Source organism: Gopherus flavomarginatus, chromosome 3 (assembly GCF_025201925.1).
Source record: "Gopherus flavomarginatus isolate rGopFla2 chromosome 3, rGopFla2.mat.asm, whole genome shotgun sequence".
Lineage (NCBI taxonomy): Eukaryota > Metazoa > Chordata > Testudines > Testudinidae > Gopherus > Gopherus flavomarginatus.
This window is the reverse complement of record NC_066619.1, coordinates 39,393,239-39,412,056: the sequence shown is the minus strand read 5'-3', so window position 1 is coordinate 39,412,056 and position 18,818 is coordinate 39,393,239. Positions and strand designations below refer to the sequence as shown.

General features: G+C 45.5%; 1 protein-coding gene across 2 annotated transcripts in view; it reads left to right on the top strand.

Moving 5' to 3' along the window:
* The window catches only part of ELOVL7 (ELOVL fatty acid elongase 7), a 110,176-nt gene that overhangs the window by 50,897 nt on the left and 40,461 nt on the right, over positions 1-18,818 (top strand). The window lies entirely within an intron of this gene.

Sequence of the window (18,818 nt, the reverse complement as noted above, 5' to 3'; positions counted from 1 at the left end):
AAGTGCTTTATGGAACTGAATGATATAACAGTTAAATAACAAAGGGGAAGAAGAATTGAGGTAAAATCCAAGAATAATAGAGATTATTTAAGATAACACAAAACCTGCAGTTTTTCATCCAGATCATGCCACTAGCCTGTCTGAATACTGTCTTCTTGTTTGAGCATTCTTTGGTTTCAGAATAGAACTTTACCTGCTGCAGAGGTAGTATTGTTTCACTAAAATCATGTTTAATATAGTAAAAGCTGTTTTGTGTGCACTGCTGGAGTATATCTGGAATGGGATTTTATTGGTTTCATATGCTGATGCAACTTTGTTAGCTACATCTTGGCTGCTTATGAAGATGAAGGTCAAACGTGGGCTAAGATGCATGCATATTTTAAGTGATATTAATGTTTTTTTTAATGAAAAATGGCCATTATGTTTTAAGGTCTGTAACTAGCATAACTTAGTTTTGTTCTGCTCTGAAAAGCAGCTCTGTAAAAATAGCATTGATTTTCAATTATCTTGATTTCCTTGTAATGGTGCTCAGAATACCAACGGGTTGAATTTCAGTGGGATTTGGGTGCCTAACTTGCTTAGGCTCCTCAGCAAGATATTCATTTAAATGCCACTGAAGCAAACACAAGGTAGGGTCTCTCTTCATATACTATTACTCATAATAAAGGTTATCCAGGCCAATTAATCCCTTGGTCCCAACTTTGCAACCCTATGGTTCTCATTACGATAACTGTTCAAACTCAGGTGTCAGTGAATGGAACTTGGTGAACTGTTCTGATGATTCACAAGAAGGAGTGGAATCAAGACTATGCAGAGCTAATGCAGTTAACAAAAGTACAAAGCAGTAAAAATGTACCTTTTAATTAAAAAAAAAAAAACAACCTCCCCCCCCCTCCCCCCCGCCAACCAAACAGGAAAAAAACCCTGTCTCCTCTGTGGCAGCAATGCTACCATTACTGCACATTAGTTTAACTTTCCCTCAACTTGTCAGGAGTGCTGGAAGCTCCTGAGAAGTGGGGTGGGCCCACCGGTGCCTGAATCGTGGTCCCCCACACCCTCGTTCTGTTTTTCCCCCCAGGGCGCTGCCCACTGCTTACTCCTCTCTGCCTCACCCTCTTGCTAACCCTTAAGGCAGGAAGAAATTAATGGGGACATGGCCCTGTAGTCCTCCCTCATCCCGCCCGCCTGGTCTGGCCCCTCTGCACTTGAGAGGAGCTCTTTGGTAGTGGCTCTATAGATTTTTTACACTGATTTTTACACTCAAGTTTGCTATGTCTGCAAATCACTTGACAGTGGTCATGCAGCTCATGTAATATGACTGCTACTTTGTCCTCCTCTTACCTCTTATGTTTTGTCCATTTGTTTTATAGGTGTGTATTAGTGCCTGCCCCAATTTTTCTTGTGTGTGTACACTATCTAATAAAATGAGACCTTGATCCCTGATAGGGATCTCTAGCAGTACTAGAAAATAAATGATTCTGAAAAATCAGAGAATAGATGTGTTGAGTGAGGTTATAATCTTGAAAGGTTTATGTATAGGCTTAACACCTGCATTGAAGTGAATAGGGCTACTCACAGTGCATACAATTAAGTATATATGTGAGTCTTTGCAGGACCGGGACTTAAGAAAATACTACTGTCATAAACAGATAAGAAAAGTTAATAGCACAGAAGTACTTTATATCTCTCTAACTGTAAAGGGTTAACAAGTTCAGTAAGCCTGGCTGTCACCTGACCAGAGGACCAATCAGAGAACAGGAATCTTGAGGGAGGGAAGTTTTTGTGCTGTGCTGTTAGTTTTGGTGGTTGTTCACTCTGGGGGCTCAGAGTGACCAGACGTGCAACCAGGTTTCTCTCCAATCTCTCCAATACAGGCTCTTATAAGTTCAGACTAGTGAGTACTAGGTAGATAAAGCGAGTTAGGCTTATGGTTGTTTTCTTTATTTGCAAATGTGTATTTGGTTGGAAGGAGTTCAAATGTGCGTTTGGCTGAAAGGATTTTAATTTGTACTTGTATACTTAGGCTGGGAGGGTGTTCCCAGTGTCTATAGCTGAAAGACCCTGTACCTATTCCATTTTTTAAAAAATTTACAAAGATAATTTTTACTGTTTTTTCTTTCTTTAATTAAAAGCTTTTCTTGTTTAAGAACCTAATTGTTTTTTTATTCTGGTGAGACCCTAGGGGACTGGGTCTGGATTCACCAGGGAATTGGTGGGGAGAAAGGAGGGAAGAGGGAGAGAGAGGCTGATTTCTCTCTGTGCCAGGATTACTTTCTCTCGGGAAGAGTCTGGGAGGGGGAAAGAAAAGGAGGGAGGAAGGTGAATTGTCCTCTCTGTTTTGTGATTCAAGGAGTTTGAATCACACAGTGATCTTCCAGGGTAACCCAGGGAGGGGAAGCCTGGGAGAGGCAGCGGTGGGGGAAAGGGTTTACTTTCCTTGTGTTGAGATCCAGAGGGTCTGGGTCTTGGGGGTCCCCGGGCAAGGTTTTGGGGGGACCAGAGTGTACCAGGCACTGGAATTCCTGGTTGGTGGCAGCGCTACAGGTTCTAAGCTGGTAATTGAGCTTAGAGGAATTCATGCTGGTACCCCATCTTTTGGATGCTAAGGTTCAGAGTGAGGATTATACCATGACATGGTGGTAGTGGTGGGATGGATAGATAGATAGATAGAATCCAAAAGCCAGTGAGGTTTTTATTTCTCTCCCTGCTAGCTATCTGCAGGCATACTGTGAGGTTTGGGGTTAGAAGCAAAAGCCAGTAGGATTTGTTCTTTCTCTTTCCCTGCTAGCTGTGGGTAAAGCAGGCTAGAGGAGATTGTTTTAAAAGCAAAGGTCTGCAGTTTTTTTGGTCTCTCCCTTCTGAGTACTCTGAAGGCAAAGGCATTAGGGTTTAACAAGGATCTTTGTTAAACAAAGGGATTCCAGTTGTGAGTCACCATACATCAGCAAAACACATTTGCAAATGAATGGTTTTTTTTTCTTTCTAACTCTGTCGGGAATAGCTAGGTAGAAGGAGTTAAAAAAAAAAAACAGAGCAGGCAGCAGACGAACAGTTATTCAGACATTAAACCAGCAGAGGGCACCCCAACACAAGAAAGCAGGAACCATGACTACCAAGGATGCCCTGAAACAGGAGCCAGCGAGACTGGAGGCAGAGCACAAGCGAGATATGGAAAAAAAATACAAGAACTAGAAATAAAACAAAAAGAGATGGAGCTAAGAGAGAGAGAGAGAGGCAGCCCACGGAAGAGAGCAAGCAGCCAAAGATGCAGACCACCAAAGACAGCTGGAACTCCAGAGGGAGACCTACAAGCAGGCCCTGGAATTAGAAAAGGCTAAGCAACAGAACCCAGCCAATCCTAACAGCCCTTTGCCAATAATTGTTCCGCAGCACAAGAAATTTCCCACCTACAAGGCAGGTGATGACACTGAGGCCTTCTTAGAAAATTTTGAAAGAGCCTGCCTTGGGTACAGCATCTCTGAAGACCAGTACATGGTAGAATTGAGGTCACTGCTCAGTGGACCCTTAGCAGAGGTGGCGGCTGAAATGCCTAAGGAGAAAATGAATGACTATAAACTTTTTCAAACCAAGGCCAGATACAGAATGGGGATAACACCTGAACATGCCCGTCGGTGGTTCAGAGCCCTAAAATGGAAACCAGATGTGTCATTCCCCCGACACGCCTACCACATTGCAAAGAATTATGAAGCCTGGATATCAGGAACAAAGGTTAACAATCTGGACGAGCTGCACCTCCTGATACAAATGGAGCAGTTCTTAGATAGTGTTCCTGAAGAAATAGAAAGGTACATCCTAGATGGGAAGCCCAAAACGGTAACTGAGGCGGGGGAGATTGGAGCCAAATGGATGGAAGTGGCAGAAAAGAAAAGAGCTACTATCAAGGGGAGCGACTACCCCGGGGGCACACCGACAATAAACCCTATCACCGAGGGCAACCCAGGACCCCACCTGCAACCCAAGGAAAGCCGCCGACGCCCTATTCTCTCACCTCACCAATCTCCAGTAACCCACCTTGACCCAGTGACCAGTCAGCTGGGCGATGCTTCAAGTGTAATGAACTGGGACATATAAAGGCCAACTGCCCCAAGAACCCCAACCGAGTGCAGTTCGTTACACCACCATCACACCAAAGATCCCCAGACCCAGATGCCTCTCAAATACCCTCGGAGTGAAGGGAAATGTTGAGAGTGTGCGGAAAGAAGGTTATCGTGTGGAGAGACACGGGGGCACAAGTGTCAGCTATCCACCAGTCCTTGGTGGACCCCAAATTCATCAATCCAAAGGTCCAAGTAACAATTTACCCCTTCATGTCACAAGCTGTAGACTTGCCTACAGCTGAACTGCCTGTCCAGTACAAAGGCTGGTCAGGAATGTGGACTTTTGCAGTCTATGACAATTATTCCATCCCCATGCTACTGGGGGAAGACTTGGCCAACCACGTAAAGTGGGCCAAGAGAGTGGGAATGGTTACATGCAGCCAAGCCAGGCAAGCTTCCAGACCCATCCCTGTTCCTGAGCCATCCACAGGGGCCCCGTCTGTTAGCAGAGACCCAGACAGAGGTAGTGGACCCGGATCCCCTGCCAACGACTGCAACAGCCACAGTACTTCCAGTCCCAGACCCGGACCTGGAAACGCAACCAACACCAGAACCATTGCCAGCACTGATGCCAGCGCTTGCAAACGCATCTTCAACCCCAACGCCAGAGGGCGCCAGTGAGCCTGAACTGGCAGAAACAGCAAACAACCAGACCCAAGAGGCTCAGCCAGAGCCTGAAATACCACCTGGTGCACCAGCGGAGAGCGGTTCACCAGCCACAAAAACAACTCCATCACCTACATCGCTTCCCAAAGGACCAAACCGAAGTCCACAGTCTAAGGAGGAACTGGTGTCTCCAACCTCCAGGAAACAGTTCCAGGCTGAGCAGGAAGCAGATGACAGCCTTCAGAAAGCTTGGGCGGCGGCACGGAGCACCCCACCACCTCTCAGCTCTTCTAACCGATCCCGGTTTGTTATAGAACAAGGGCTTTTATATAAGGAGACTCTTTCTGGTGGACACCGGGAAGACTGGCATCCACAAAAACAGTTGGTGGTTCCAACTAAATACCGGGGGAAGCTCTTAAGCTTAGCCCATGATCATCCCAGTGGCCAATGCTGGAGTGAACAGAACCAAAGACAGGTTGGGGAAGTCCTTCCACTGGGAGGGGATGGGCAAGGATGTTGCCAAGTATGTCCGGTCTTGTGAGGTGTGCCAAAGAGTGGGAAAGCCCCAAGACCAGGTCAAGGCCCCTCTCCAGCCACTCCCCATAATAGAGGTCCCATTTCAGCGAGTAGCTGTGGATATTCTGGGTCCTTTCCCAAAAAGGACCCCCAGAGGAAAGCAGTACATACTGACTTTCGTGGATTTTGCTACCCGATGGCCGGAAGCAGTAGCTCTAGGCAACACCAAGGCTAAAACTGTGTGCCAGGCCCTAACAGACATTTTTGCCAGGGTAGGTTGGCCCTCCGACATCCTTACGGATTCAGGAACTAATTTCCTGGCGGGGACCATGAAAGAACTGTGGGAGACTCATGGGGTGAATCACTTAGTTGGCACTCCGTACCACCATCAAACCAATGGCCTAGTGGAAAGGTTTAATGGAACTTTGGGGGCCATGATACGTAAATTCGTGAATGAACACTCCAATGACTGGGACCTAGTGTTGCAGCAGTTGCTCTTTGCTTACAGGGCTGAACCACATCCCAGTTTAGGGTTCTCACTATTTGAGCTTGTGTATGGCCACGAGGTTAAAGGGCCATTACAGTCGGTGAAACAGCAATGGGAGGGGTTTACACCCTCTCCAGGAAATAACATTCTGGATTTTGTAAGCAACCTACAAAAGACCCTCCGACACTCTTTAGCCCTTGCTAAAGAAAACCTAAAGGATGCTCAAAAAGAGCAAAAGGCCTGGTATGATAGACATACCAGAGAGCGTTCCTTCAAGGTAGGAGACCAGGTTATGGTCTTGAAGGCGCAACAGGTCCATAAAATGGAAGCGTCATGGGAAGGGCCATTCACGGTCCAAGAGTGCCTGGGAGCTGTTAACACCTCATAGCATTTCCCAACTCCTCCCTAAAGCCCAGAGTGTACCACGTTAATTCTCTCAAGCCCTTTTATTACAGAGACTTGCAGGTTTGTCACTTTACAGCCCAGGAAGGAGATGACGCTGAGTGGCCTGACGGTGTCTACTATGAGGGGAAAAGTGACGGTGGTGTGGAAGAGGTGAACCTCTCCACAACCCTGGAATGTCTGCAACGGCAACAGATCAAGGAGCTGTGCACTAGCTTTGCCCCATTGTTCTCAGCCACCCCAGGACGGTCTGAGCGGGCATACCACTCCATTGACACAGGTAATGCTCACCCAGTTAGAACCCCACCCTACCGAGTGTCTCCTCATGCCCAAGCTGCTATAGAACGGGAGATCCGAAACATGCTACAGATAGGGATAATCCGCTCATCTACCAGTGCATGGGCACCTCCAGTGGTTCTGGTACCCAAACCAGATGGGGAAATACGCTTTTGCCTGGACTACCGTAAGCTAAATGCGGTAACTCGTCCAGACAACTATCCAATGCCACGCACCGATAAGCTATTGGAAAAGTTAGGACGTGCCCAATTCATATCCACAATAGACTTGACCAAGGGGTACTGGCAAGTACCGTTAGATGAACCTGCCAAAGAGAAGTCAGTATTCATCACCCATGCAGGGGTGTATAAATTTAATGTGCTTCCTTTCGGGCTGCGAAATGCACCCACCACCTTCCAAAGGCTGGTAGATGGTCTACTAGCAGGACTGGGAGAATATGCCGTTGCCTGCCTCGATGATGTGGCCATTTTTTCGGAATCATGGCCCGAACACCTAGAACACCTGGAAAAGGTCTTTGAACGCATCAGGCAGGCAGGACTAACTGTTAAGGCCAAAAAATGTCAAATAGGCCAAAACAGGGTGACTTACCTGGGACAACAGGTGGGTCGAGGAACCATAAACCCCCTACAGGCCAAGGTGGAGGCTATCCAAAAGTGGCCTGTCCCAAAGTCCAAAAAACAGGTCCAATCCTTCTTAGGCTTGGCTGGGTATTACAGGCGATTTGTACCACACTACAGCCAAATCACTGCTCCGCTGACCGACCTGACCAAAAAGACCCAGCCGAATGCAGTTAAGTGGACTGATGAGTGTCAGAAGGCCTTTACCCAGCTTAAGGCGACGCTCATGTCTGACCCTGTGCTAAGGGCCCCGGACTTTGACAGACCATTCCTGGTGACCACTGACGCATCTGAGCGTGGTGTGGGAGCAGTTCTCATGCAGAAAGGACCGGATCACAACTTCCATCCTGTTGTATTCCTCAGCAAAAAACTGTCTGAGAGGGAAAGTCACTGGTCAGTCAGTGAAAAGGAGTGCTATGCCATTGTGTACACCCTGGAAAAACTGCGTCCCTACGTTTGGGAACGGCGGTTCCAGCTACAGACTGACCATGCTGCTCTAAAATGGCTTCATACTGCCAAGGGAAACAACAAAAAACTGCTTCGATGGAGTCTAGCTCTCCAAGATTTTGATTTTGAAGTTCAACACATTTCAGAAGCTTCAAACAAAGTAGCTGATGCACTCTCTCGTGAAAGTTTCCCAGAATCAACTGGTTAAAAATTGTCCTTGCAGTGTGAAAAATCTTGTAGTTTTACTTAATTAGTGGCATATGTAAGGATGCATGTGTTTATTAATCTGTTTATTTTAAAGTTCTAGGGAGAAATCACTGCCAGTGTACTTCCACACTGTCAGCGATTTGGGGGGCGTGTCATAAACAGATAAGAAAAGTTAATAGCACAGAAGTACTTTATATCTCTCTAACTGTAAACGGTTAACAAGTTCAGTAAGCCTGGCTGTCACCTGACCAGAGGACCAATCAGAGAACAGGATACTTTCAGATCTTGAGGGAGGGAAGTTTTTGTGCTGTGCTGTTAGTTTTGGTGGTTGTTCACTCTGGGGGCTCAGAGTGACCAGACGTGCAACCAGGTTTCTCTCCAGTCTCTCCAATACAGGCTCTTATAAGTTCAGACTAGTGAGTACTAGGTAGATAAAGCGAGTTAGGCTTATGGTTGTTTTCTTTATTTGCAAATGTGCATTTGGTTGGAAGGAGTTCAAATGTGCGTTTGGCTGAAAGGAGTTCAAATTTGTATTTTTGCTGAAGGATTTTAATTTGTACTTGTATACTTAGGCTGGGAGGGTGTTCCCAGTGTCTATAGCTAAAAGACCCTGTACCTATACCATTTTAAAAAAAATTTACAAAGATAATTTTTATTGTTTTTTCTTTCTTTAATTAAAAGCTTTTCTTGTTTAAGAACCTAATTGTTTTTTTATTCTGGTGAGACCCCAGGGGACTGGGTCTGGATTCACCAGGGAATTGGTGGGAAGAAAGGAGGGAAGAGGGAGAGAGAGGCTGATTTCTCTCTGTGCCAGGATTACTTTCTCTCGGGAAGAGTCTGGGAGGGAGAAAGAGAAGGAGGGAGGAAGGTGAATTGTCCTCTTTGTTTTGTGATTCAAGGAGTTTGAATCACATAGTGATCTTCCAGGGTAACCCAGGGAGGGGAAGCCTGGGAGAGGCAACGGTGGGGGAAAGGGTTTACTTTCCTTGTGTTGAGATCCAGAGGGTCTGGGTCTTGGGGGTCCCCGGGCAAGGTTTTGGGGGAACCAGAGTGTACCAGGCACTGGAATTCCTGGTTGGTGGCAGTGCTACAGGTTCTAAGCTGGTAATTGAGCTTAGAGGAATTCATGCTGGTACCCCATCTTTTGGACGCTAAAGTTCAGAGTGAGGATTATACCATGACAACTACTTTTACCATTACTGTTTACTCTACTCCTATGAATATCTCCAAGACAAGAACACAGCTACATTGAAGAATTCCCTCCCTGTTACTCTTGTCTTCTAACAGAAGAAAGGAACAAGCAATCCCCATTGCAAGGTCTGAAACACCAAGGATTGATTTGTTGTTGACTTGGCAATGACTTGGATTATAAAGTGAAAATTCAAAAATGTCTTAAACTAATGCCAGATTAATTTGATTTAGTATTTTAATGTGTTCTTTTTTGGCCTGGATATATTCCATATTGTAGCCCTCCATTTGCTTGTGTTCATATTTTTTTCTCTCCAAGAATTAGTCTTCATGTAAGTGAATATTTAGATTTTATTTTATTTATTTTTGTCTTGTCACTTAGAGAATGAAAAACTGGAAGTGTTTATAAGTGGCCAGAATTGATGCTTTGTGACTTGTAACTGTTAGGAATACAGGACACCCAATTTAAAAAACATCTTGAAATATTACCATTGGCGCTGGTTGGGAGAGGCGGGGAGGGATATTTTTCATGAAAAAGTTTGTGGGAAAACTTATCCCTGCTTTTAGTTAAAATTTGAAATACATTTTCAACCCTCTAATGTGCATTTATACACTTCACACAGCTCTTAGTCAGCTATCACCTATTTTCAGCCATTTTTCCTGTTTTCTTTTCTTAAACAAGCTTTGCCTATTGGAAAGGTGTTAGCTCAAACATCAAAATATGGGGTTACAGTTAAGACCTGCTAGTTTTTATGCTGTCTGACATGTATTTGTTCCAACCTGAGGGTGCTGTGAATAGGTCATTGGTAATTATGTGGGAACAATGATAGTGTATTTTTTAAGGTGAATATTGAAAATTGAAAGCTGAAAATATTTTTCAAGTTGAACTCCTTTTAAAGTGCACTTTACTCTAATCATTGGATGATTCTGCCTTAAGGATTGAAAAGACTGCATGTTGTTCTCTTCTATGCAAATATTCTGAGTATTGGTATAAAGCTGCTTTAGATTCTCTTGTGGAGCTATTAATGATTGAAAATACATTGCTAAAGTTACGTTCTGTACCTTGATTTTTACCATGTTTATAAGGAATATTGGTTGGTTTGAGATATTACATTGGAGCTGGATCCCGTGTGAATTTAATAAACGGATTTTTATTTTATTAAGGCCAAAAATTGTATTTTCAGCCTGCTTCTGCTGAAATTAATGCCTTAGGTCACTTAAATTTATATTAATGTACCAACAAGACAGAGCCTTTTATTCCATATAAAACTAGGTAGTTAAAAAGAAGTCTGCTTACGTTTAAATTTTATTACACTTTTTTCCTTTGAGACATAATAAAATTACTGGTAGGAGAATCTTGGAAATCACTTAATGTATATTTTTGGTGTATTATAAATCCAGTCCTTTGACATGTTCTTAATTGTAGCAGTCATTTAAAAAGAAACTCTGAAAAATTGAAATGTACAAGTTGTAGGAACTTTCCATATCTGTGGTGTTTTAGATGTGCTTGTAATTGTTAGAACTGGGAGCACTGGCTGTTGGGAGTCTGAAAGGACAGGAAACAGGAAAGAGGGGGGAAGAGTTGAGGAGACGGAGTGAGGGTATGTCCACACTACGGGATTATTCCGATTTTACAGAAACTGGTTTTTAAAAACAACAGATTACATAAAGTCAAGTGCACGCACACTAAGCACATTAATTCGGTGATGTGTGTCCATGTACTGAGGCTAGCATCGATTTCCAGAGCGTTGCACTGTGGGTAGTTATCCCATAGTTCTCGCAGTCTCCCCCGCCCATTGGAATTCTGGGTTGAGATCCCAGTACCTGATGGGGCAAAAAACATTGTCGATGGTGCTTCTGGGTACAGCCTCACCCCTCCCTCCGTGAAAGCAGCAGCAGCCAAGTGTTTCGCTCCTTTTTTCCTGGGTGAACTGTGCAAACGCCATAGCACAGCAAGCATGGACCCTGCTGAGCTCAAGACAGCAATCATGGACATTTTAAAGACGTCGCGCATTCTCGTGCAGTCAATGCTGAACCGGGACCTGCAAAGTAGGGCAAGGAGGCGGTGGCTACGGCAGCGCGGTGACGAGAGTGATGAGGACATGGACACAGAATTCTCTCAAACCGTGGGCCCCTGCGCTTTGGAGATCGTGCTGGTAATGGGGCAGTTTCTAGCCATTGAACGCCAATTTTGGGCCCGGGAAACAAGCACAGACTGGTGGGACCGCATAATGTTGCAGGCGTGGGACGATTCGCAGTGGTTGCGAAACTTTCGCATGCGTAAGGGCGCTTTCATGGAACTTTGTGACTTGCTTTCCCCTGTCCTAAAGCGCCAGAATGCAAAGATGAGAGCAACCCTCACAGTTGAGAAGCGAGTGGCGATAGCCCTCTGGAAGCTTGCAATGCCAGTCAGCTACCAGTCAGTCAGGAATCAATTTGGAGTGGGCAAATCTACTGTGGAGGCTGCTGTGATGCAAGTAGCCAAAGCAATCACTAAGCTGCTGCTACGAAAGGTTGTGACTCTCGGAAATGTGCAGGTCATAGTGGATGGCTTTGCTGCAATGGGATTCCCTAACTGTGGTGGGGTGATAGATGGAACCCATATCCATATCTTGGCACCGGAGCACCAGGGCACCCACTACATAAACCGCAAGGGGTACTTTTCCATGGTGCTGCAAGCACTGGTGGATCACAAGGGACGTTTCACCAACATCCACGTGGGATGGCCGGGAAGGGTTCATGACGCTCGCGTCTTCAGGAACGCTACTCTGTTTAAACAGCTGCAGCAAGGGAATTGCTTTCCAGACCAGAAATTAACAGTTGGGGATGTTGAAATGCCTGTCGTTATCCTGGGGGACCCAGCTTACCCCTTGATGCCATGGTTCATGAAGCCATACACAGGCAGCTTGGACAGTAGTCAGGAGCTGTTCAGCTACAGGCTGAGTAAGTGCAGAATGGTGGTAGAATGTGCATTTGACCGTTTAAAGGCACGCTGGCGCACATTACTGACTCGCTCAGACCTCAGCCAAACCAATGTCCCCATTGTTATTGCTGCTTGCTGTGTGCTCCACAATCTCTGTGAGAGTAAGGGGGAGACCTTTATGGTGGGTTGGGAGGCTGAGGCAAATCACCTGGCTGCTGATTGTGCACAGCTAGACATCAGGGCAATTAGAAGAGCACACCAGGAAGTGGTGCGCATTAGAGAAGCTTTGAAAAACAATTTCATCACTGGCCAGGGTACTGTGTGACTGTGTTTCTCCTTGATGAAACTCCCCCCCCTTGATTGACTCATTCCCTGTAAGCACCCCCCCCCCCTTCAATCACAACTTGCTTTCTAAGGAAATAAAATCACTCTCGTTTAAAAATCATGTATTTATTACTTAGTTATAAAAAGAGGGAGAGAACTGACAAGGTAGCCCGGGTGGGGTTTGGGAGGAGAATAGTAGGGAAGGAAAAGGCCATTAAAAAAATTTCATAATAATGAGAGCCTTTTGGTTGGGCTGTCCACTGGGATGGAGTGAGCAGGTGCACGGAGCCTACCCCCAGGAGTTCTTACTTGTCTGGTGGGTGAGGAGGCTAAGGAACATGGTGAGTGGGGAGGGTGGTTACACAGGGGCTGCAGCGGCACTCTGTGATCCTACTGCCGTTCCTGAAGCTCCACCATACGCCGGAGCATGTCAGTTTGATCACGCAGCAACCCCAGAGTTGCATCCCACCACTGCTGATCTTCCTGCCGCCGCCTCTCATCTTGAGTGTCCCTCCTGTCCTCACGTTCGTCCCTCCTGTCCTCACGGTCACTGTCATCTTTCCTGTACTTTGATACCACGTCCTTCCTTCATTCAGATGAGCTCTTTCATTGCGGGTCACTTCCATGATTTCCAAGAGCATTTCTTCTCGCGTCTTTTCTTTCCTCCGCCTTATCTGAGATAGCCTTCGGGACGGAGTAGGGAGGCTAGAAAAATTTGCAGCTGCATGAGGGAGGGAAAAAAGGGAGAGAAGTATTTAAAAAGATACATTTTAGAGAACAATGGTCATACTCTTTCACGATGAACAACACTATTCACCTTACATAGCACATGTGTTTTCACTACAAAGTCGCATTTTGCATCTTAATATTGAGTGCCTGCGGCTTTGGTGTTGGAGATCACAGATGCAGGTCCAGGCAGCAGAATCTGGCTTGCATGCGGCCATGGTAAGCCATTGTCTTTCGTCTTCTGCAGCCTTCATCTATTCAGCGCCCTCCTTTCCCAAATAGCAAGCAAAGCCCGTTGAGTGCTGCTTCTTTCCTGTTAACGTGCAGCAGCAGAAACCACCCCATGGCTGGTATCATAGAAGATCACTGCTAAACACCCACCCTCCCCGCAACTGCGTGGCTGGTAGCAGGAAAGATCCCTGCTAGCCAAACGCGGAAAAGCTCGGCGCCAATTGCACCCCTCCCCTTCCCCGCACTTGGCTACCTGCAGGGAAGGATTTCTTTTAAGCCACAGGCAAACAGCCCAGTACGAATGGCCATCTCTGTCCCCTTTCTTAAATTCCTGAATTTCAACCAGGTTACCATGAATGATATCACTCTCCTGAGGATAACACAGCGAGATAAAGAATGGATGTTGCTTGAATGCCAGCAATCACCGGGACCATACGCAGCTAGCTTTGTCATGCAATGATACTAGATTAGTTGCTACATGCATGGCGTGGTCAAGTGTCCTACCATGGACGCTGCCCAGAAACCTTCTGCAAAGGCTTTTGGAGTACTTCCAGGAGAGCTTCATGGAGATGTCCCTGGAGGATTTCTGCTCCATCCCCAGACATGTTAACAGACTTTTAGAGTAACTGTACTGGCTGCGAATGCATCCCAAGTCCTCAGGGAAAATTAATCATTAAAAAACGCTTGCTTTTAAACCATGTCTTATATTTACAAGGTACACTCACCAGAGGTCCCTTCCATGGCTTCATTGTCTGGGATAGTTGCTTGGGAGGGTAATTCTGTCAGGGTGAGAAAAAGCTTCTGGCTGTTGGGGAGAACGGAGTGCTGTGTGCTCTCTGCAAGCTCGTCCTCCTCATCTTCCCCATCCGCAGAATCCTCAGCCATGGCTGCAATTACCACCCCTACCTCAGAATCCACGGATAGGGGTGTGGTAGTGATGGCGGGCCCCCTAGAATTGCGTGCAGCTCAGCATAGAAGCAGCATGTTTTTGGCCCTGCTCCAGACTTTTCATTTGCTGCTTTGGTTTTCTGGTAGGCTTGTCTGAGCTCCTTAACTTTCACATGGCACTGTACTGAGTCCCTGGTGTGGCCTCTCTGCATCATGGCCTTTGAAATTTTTTCAAATGTTTTTTCATTTCATCTTTTGGAATGGAGTTCTGTTAGCATGGAATCCTCTCCCCATATAGCGATCAGATCCAGTACCTCCCACGCGGTAGATGCAGGAGCTCTTTTTTGATTCTCAGGAGACTGCATTGTTACCTGTGCTGATGAGCTCTGCGTGGTCACCTGTGCTGGTGAGCTCTCCACTGTGAACAAACAGGAAATGAAATTCAAAAGTTCGCGAGGCTTCTCCTGTCTACCTGGCCAGTGCATCCAAGTTTAGATCACTTTCCAGAGCGGTCACAATGGTGCATTGTGGGATACTGCCCGGAGGCCAATACCATTGATTTGCAGCCACACTAACCCTAATCCGACATGGCAATACCGATTTCACCGCTCCTCGTTGGGGAGGAGTACAGAAATCGGTTTAAAGAGCCCTTTATATCGATATAAAGGGCCTCGTTATGTGGACGGGTGCAGGGTTAAATCGGTTTAACGCTGCTAAATTCAGTTTAAACGCGTAGTGTAGACCAGGCCAGAGTTACAGAGTGTGCTGCAGCAGCTTGGTAAAAGGGTTTCCACTGTAAAAACAGTCCTGTTGAAGCTTGTTAATACCTTGCCTGCTTGATACAACAATACCATGCTTCAAAGCCTTGCAAAGAATCATTATAGGCTGGGAGGAAATCCCTCAACCTAACCTCACACCGCTTCTCATGAGCTGTAATTAGACGACAAACAATTTGAGGAATTTATTTACAAGGTGTGGTTTTAAAAAACAAACAAACAAAAACCTCAAACAAAACCCACCACCACTTTCTAAAATGTGAATAAGAAAATAAATTTTGTCCAGTTTGTTGTTTGGATTCTTCTCAACTCAACATTATCCCTGTGAGTTCTTCTTCTGCATTTTTACAACTATAAGTAACTCAGGCCCAAATTTTGACCTACCTTTAAAATTGTCCAGTGGAAAATTACCTTTGGCTGCATGGGACTCCTGCCATTTGTTGCACCTGGTTCCTCCTTATGGAGACTTTCTCTGCATCAGAAAACTATGTACTTGCAAGTCAACAGTAGGTTTCATCCAAGAGCCCAGAGCATTAGATAAATTAATGAATTAAAAGTTAAAACAACCCTCAGAGATTGGGAAGATCTCCATTTTTCACATGGGGAAATTGTGTGGTTTTGAGTCCCTTAGCACGTCAATGGCAGAGGAGAGCAGTCTTCATAGGATACGTAGTTGAATAACTTTGCAGTTACATTATGTGTGCGTAAAGACAAACTTACCTCCCTGAAAGTTGGAGGGAAGCTCTGTTTTTCTAGATGGAGGGAAAAACTTCAGTCTTCTTTCTCCCTATCCCCTTTGCCAGCTGCTGGGAAGCGGTGTATGTGGGGAGTTCTTACATCCCATTTCACTGAATTTGCAAGTGAAATATATACTGTAGGACACCAATTATGACATGGGCTCTAGCAATTGTCAGCATTTTCTAAAAGTATGTAGAATCCTGAAGGAGCCCCTGTAAGCTCTTTGCAACAAACTTTCTTTTTTTTTTCCTTTTAGTATTCTTTTCCTCCATCTGCCTGTCCCAAGTCAGGATAAAGAAGGAGGGTTGGGCGTGGGGCTAGCAACTCCACCTCGTAAAAAATCAACCTGCTACAGAAACGCCAACAATAGAGACAACAGAGACTTTTACCCTGGAAAAAGAAGGGTCTTCAATTCGAAGATGCATGACGCTGGGGTGGTAAAAGCCGTGAGGAAGCCACTAAGCCGATTACCCTTCTTGCAACCAGGAGGATTACCAAAGGCACATGGAACGTGAGGACCATGTACGAGTCAGGAAAGACGGCGCAGGTTGCAGCAGAGATGAGGAGCAACAACCTGACCCTATTTGGCATTAGCGAGACAAGATGGACGCAAGCGGGACAGAGACGACTGTTGACAGGAGAGTTGTTGCTGTATTCAGGACATGAAGAGAACGACACACCCCACTCACAGGGAGTAGGCTTCATGTTGTCCAAGCAGGCACAGAGAGCACTGATTGGTTGGGAGGCACATGGTCCCAGGATCATCACAGCATCCTTCAGAACTAAAATGAAGAGGATTAAGATGAATGTTGTTCAGTGCTATGCTCCAGCTAATGACAGCAAAGAGGAGGACAAAGATTATTTTTACAACAGACTCCAGAAAATATTAGAGATTTTCCCAGACAAAGACATCATCATCCTTATGGGAGACTTTAATGCCAAAATTGGACCTGACAACACAGGTTACGAACAAGTCATGGGGACCCACGCTCTGGGAGAGATGAGTGAGAACAGAGAGAGATTTGTGTGCACTTAACAACCTGGTCATAGAAGGTAGCATTTTTCCTCATAAGCGGATCCACAAGAGTACTTGGGTATCGCCAGCAGGCACGACAGAAAATCAGATCGATCATGTCTGCATTAGCAAGAAGTTTAGAAGATCCTTGCAGGACGTTAGAGTTAGAAGAGGAGCAGACGTGGCGTCCGACCATCACTTAGTGATGGCCAGATTGAAGCTGAAGCTGAAGAAGAACTGGATAGACGCGTCAGACAGAAGAGTGAAGTACAACGTCAGCCTTCTGAAGGACCATAAGACCAAGGAAGATTTTGGACTGAGGCTGAAGAATAAGTTTTCAGTATTACAGGATCGGTCCGAGGAAGAGGAAGACAGTGTACTAAACAGATGGCAGAAAGTGAGAGAGACACTTAGGTCAGTATGCCAGGAAGGGCTTGGAATTAAGAAACACCAGCAGAAAGAGTGGATCACAGCAGAGACCCTGATCAAGATAGAAGACAGAAAGAAGAAGAAGGCAGCAGTCAACAACAGCAGGACTAGAGCAGCAAAGGCCAAAGCTCAAAAAGAGTATGCTGAAGCCCACAGAGCAGTGAAGAGGAATATCAGGAAGGACAAGAGAGAGTATGTGGATGAACTGGCAGCAGAAGCGGAGCAGGCAGCATACAGCGGTAGTATGAAACAGCTGTATGATACTACCAAGCGACTGTCTGGAAAGTTCAGCAAGCCAGAAAGTCCCATTAAAGACAAGCAGGGAAAGTCTATCGACCAGCAGGGTGGCACAGACGCAGACATCAAAGTAAGGATTGGTAAGGCAAGAGCAGCCTTCTTACAGCTCAAGAACATCTGGAGCTCTAGAGAGCTGTCTTTGGCAATAAAAATTCGACTGTTCAACTCCAATGTGAAATCAGTCCTACTGTATGGAGCTGAAACCTGGAGGACAACCAAAACAACCATCAGGAAGATCCAGACTTTCATAAATAGCTGCCTCAGAAGGATTCTCCAGATCCGCTGGCCAGACACCATCAGTAACATCCACCTCTTGGAGAGGACCTGTCAACTCCCAGCAGAGGAAGAAACCAGAAGGAGAAGGTGGGGTTGGATAGGACATACACTACGCAAGCAGCCAGCTAACATCACCAGACAGGCACTGCGGTGGAACCCCCAAGGCAAGCGGAAAAGAGGCCGTCCAAGAAACACCTGGCGACGTGACCTTCAGGCTGATAGCAAAAAAATGGGCTATACCTGGAACCAGTTAGAACGAATGGCCCAGGATAGAGGACTCTGGAGATCTGTTGTTGGCGGCCCATACCCCGATTGGGGTGACGGGCATGAGTGAGTGATTCTTTTCCTCCTACTATAAAAAAAGATGCTCACGCTGCACAAATAATGATGCTTGAAAATGGGAAGATCTTTCTGGATCTGAGTCACTCAGGCTAGAAGAGATGAATTTTTGCCACAAGTCCTTTTTTTAATGAGAAGGAATGGAGATTACATATTTTATATCCCAAAATATAAGAATTTCTATACTTTGCAAAGCAGTACAGTTTCTATTACCATGATTTGACAGTGAAGAAACTGGCAATTGGACAGTCGTACTGTATAGCTGAATGGATAGACTGGACTGGGATTCAAGAGACCTAGGTTCTGTTCCTGGCTCTACCACTTGCTGTTGTGTGACCTCGAGCAAGTCACTTCACCTCTCTCTACCTCAATGTCCCTATTTAAAAAATAGAGATGATGATATGGACCTCAGTGAACTGCTATGAGATCTACTGATGAAAAGCAAGATGTTAGAGCGAGTTAGTTGTTAAAATATCTATTACAAATTGTGAATTGATCCTAGACTTTTGTTCATGTTTCCCGAGACTGAAAAAAGTATTTTCAAGGCAAAGAGAGTCGTGGGTTTTTTGGTGGTGGTTTTTGTGTTTTTGTTTTTAAATATTCTTCTAGATACTTCAGTAGGTGGATGGTTTTTTCACTAACGTAGTTCAGAAGTCTCCTTTTTGCAATGGCTAATATTTAGGGGCTTGTGCTTTAGATTAATAGGTTCCAAGGCCTCCTCTGAAGTTGTCTTGCAGTGATGTAGTGACCAGAGCAATAGCTGTTAACATGCTCAGAAGCTTCACGTTGGAATAAAATGATGAAGGCAATGGTGCCATTCTTGGTTCAGACAGTCCTATGTAGAGAGGCAGTGTTGCCTAGTCGTTAGACAACTGGACTGGGACTTGGGAAACCTGGGTTCACTTGCTCAGTGACTCTGGGCAAGTAACTTTTTCAGTGCCTCAGTTTTCCCGCATGTAAAATAGGGATAC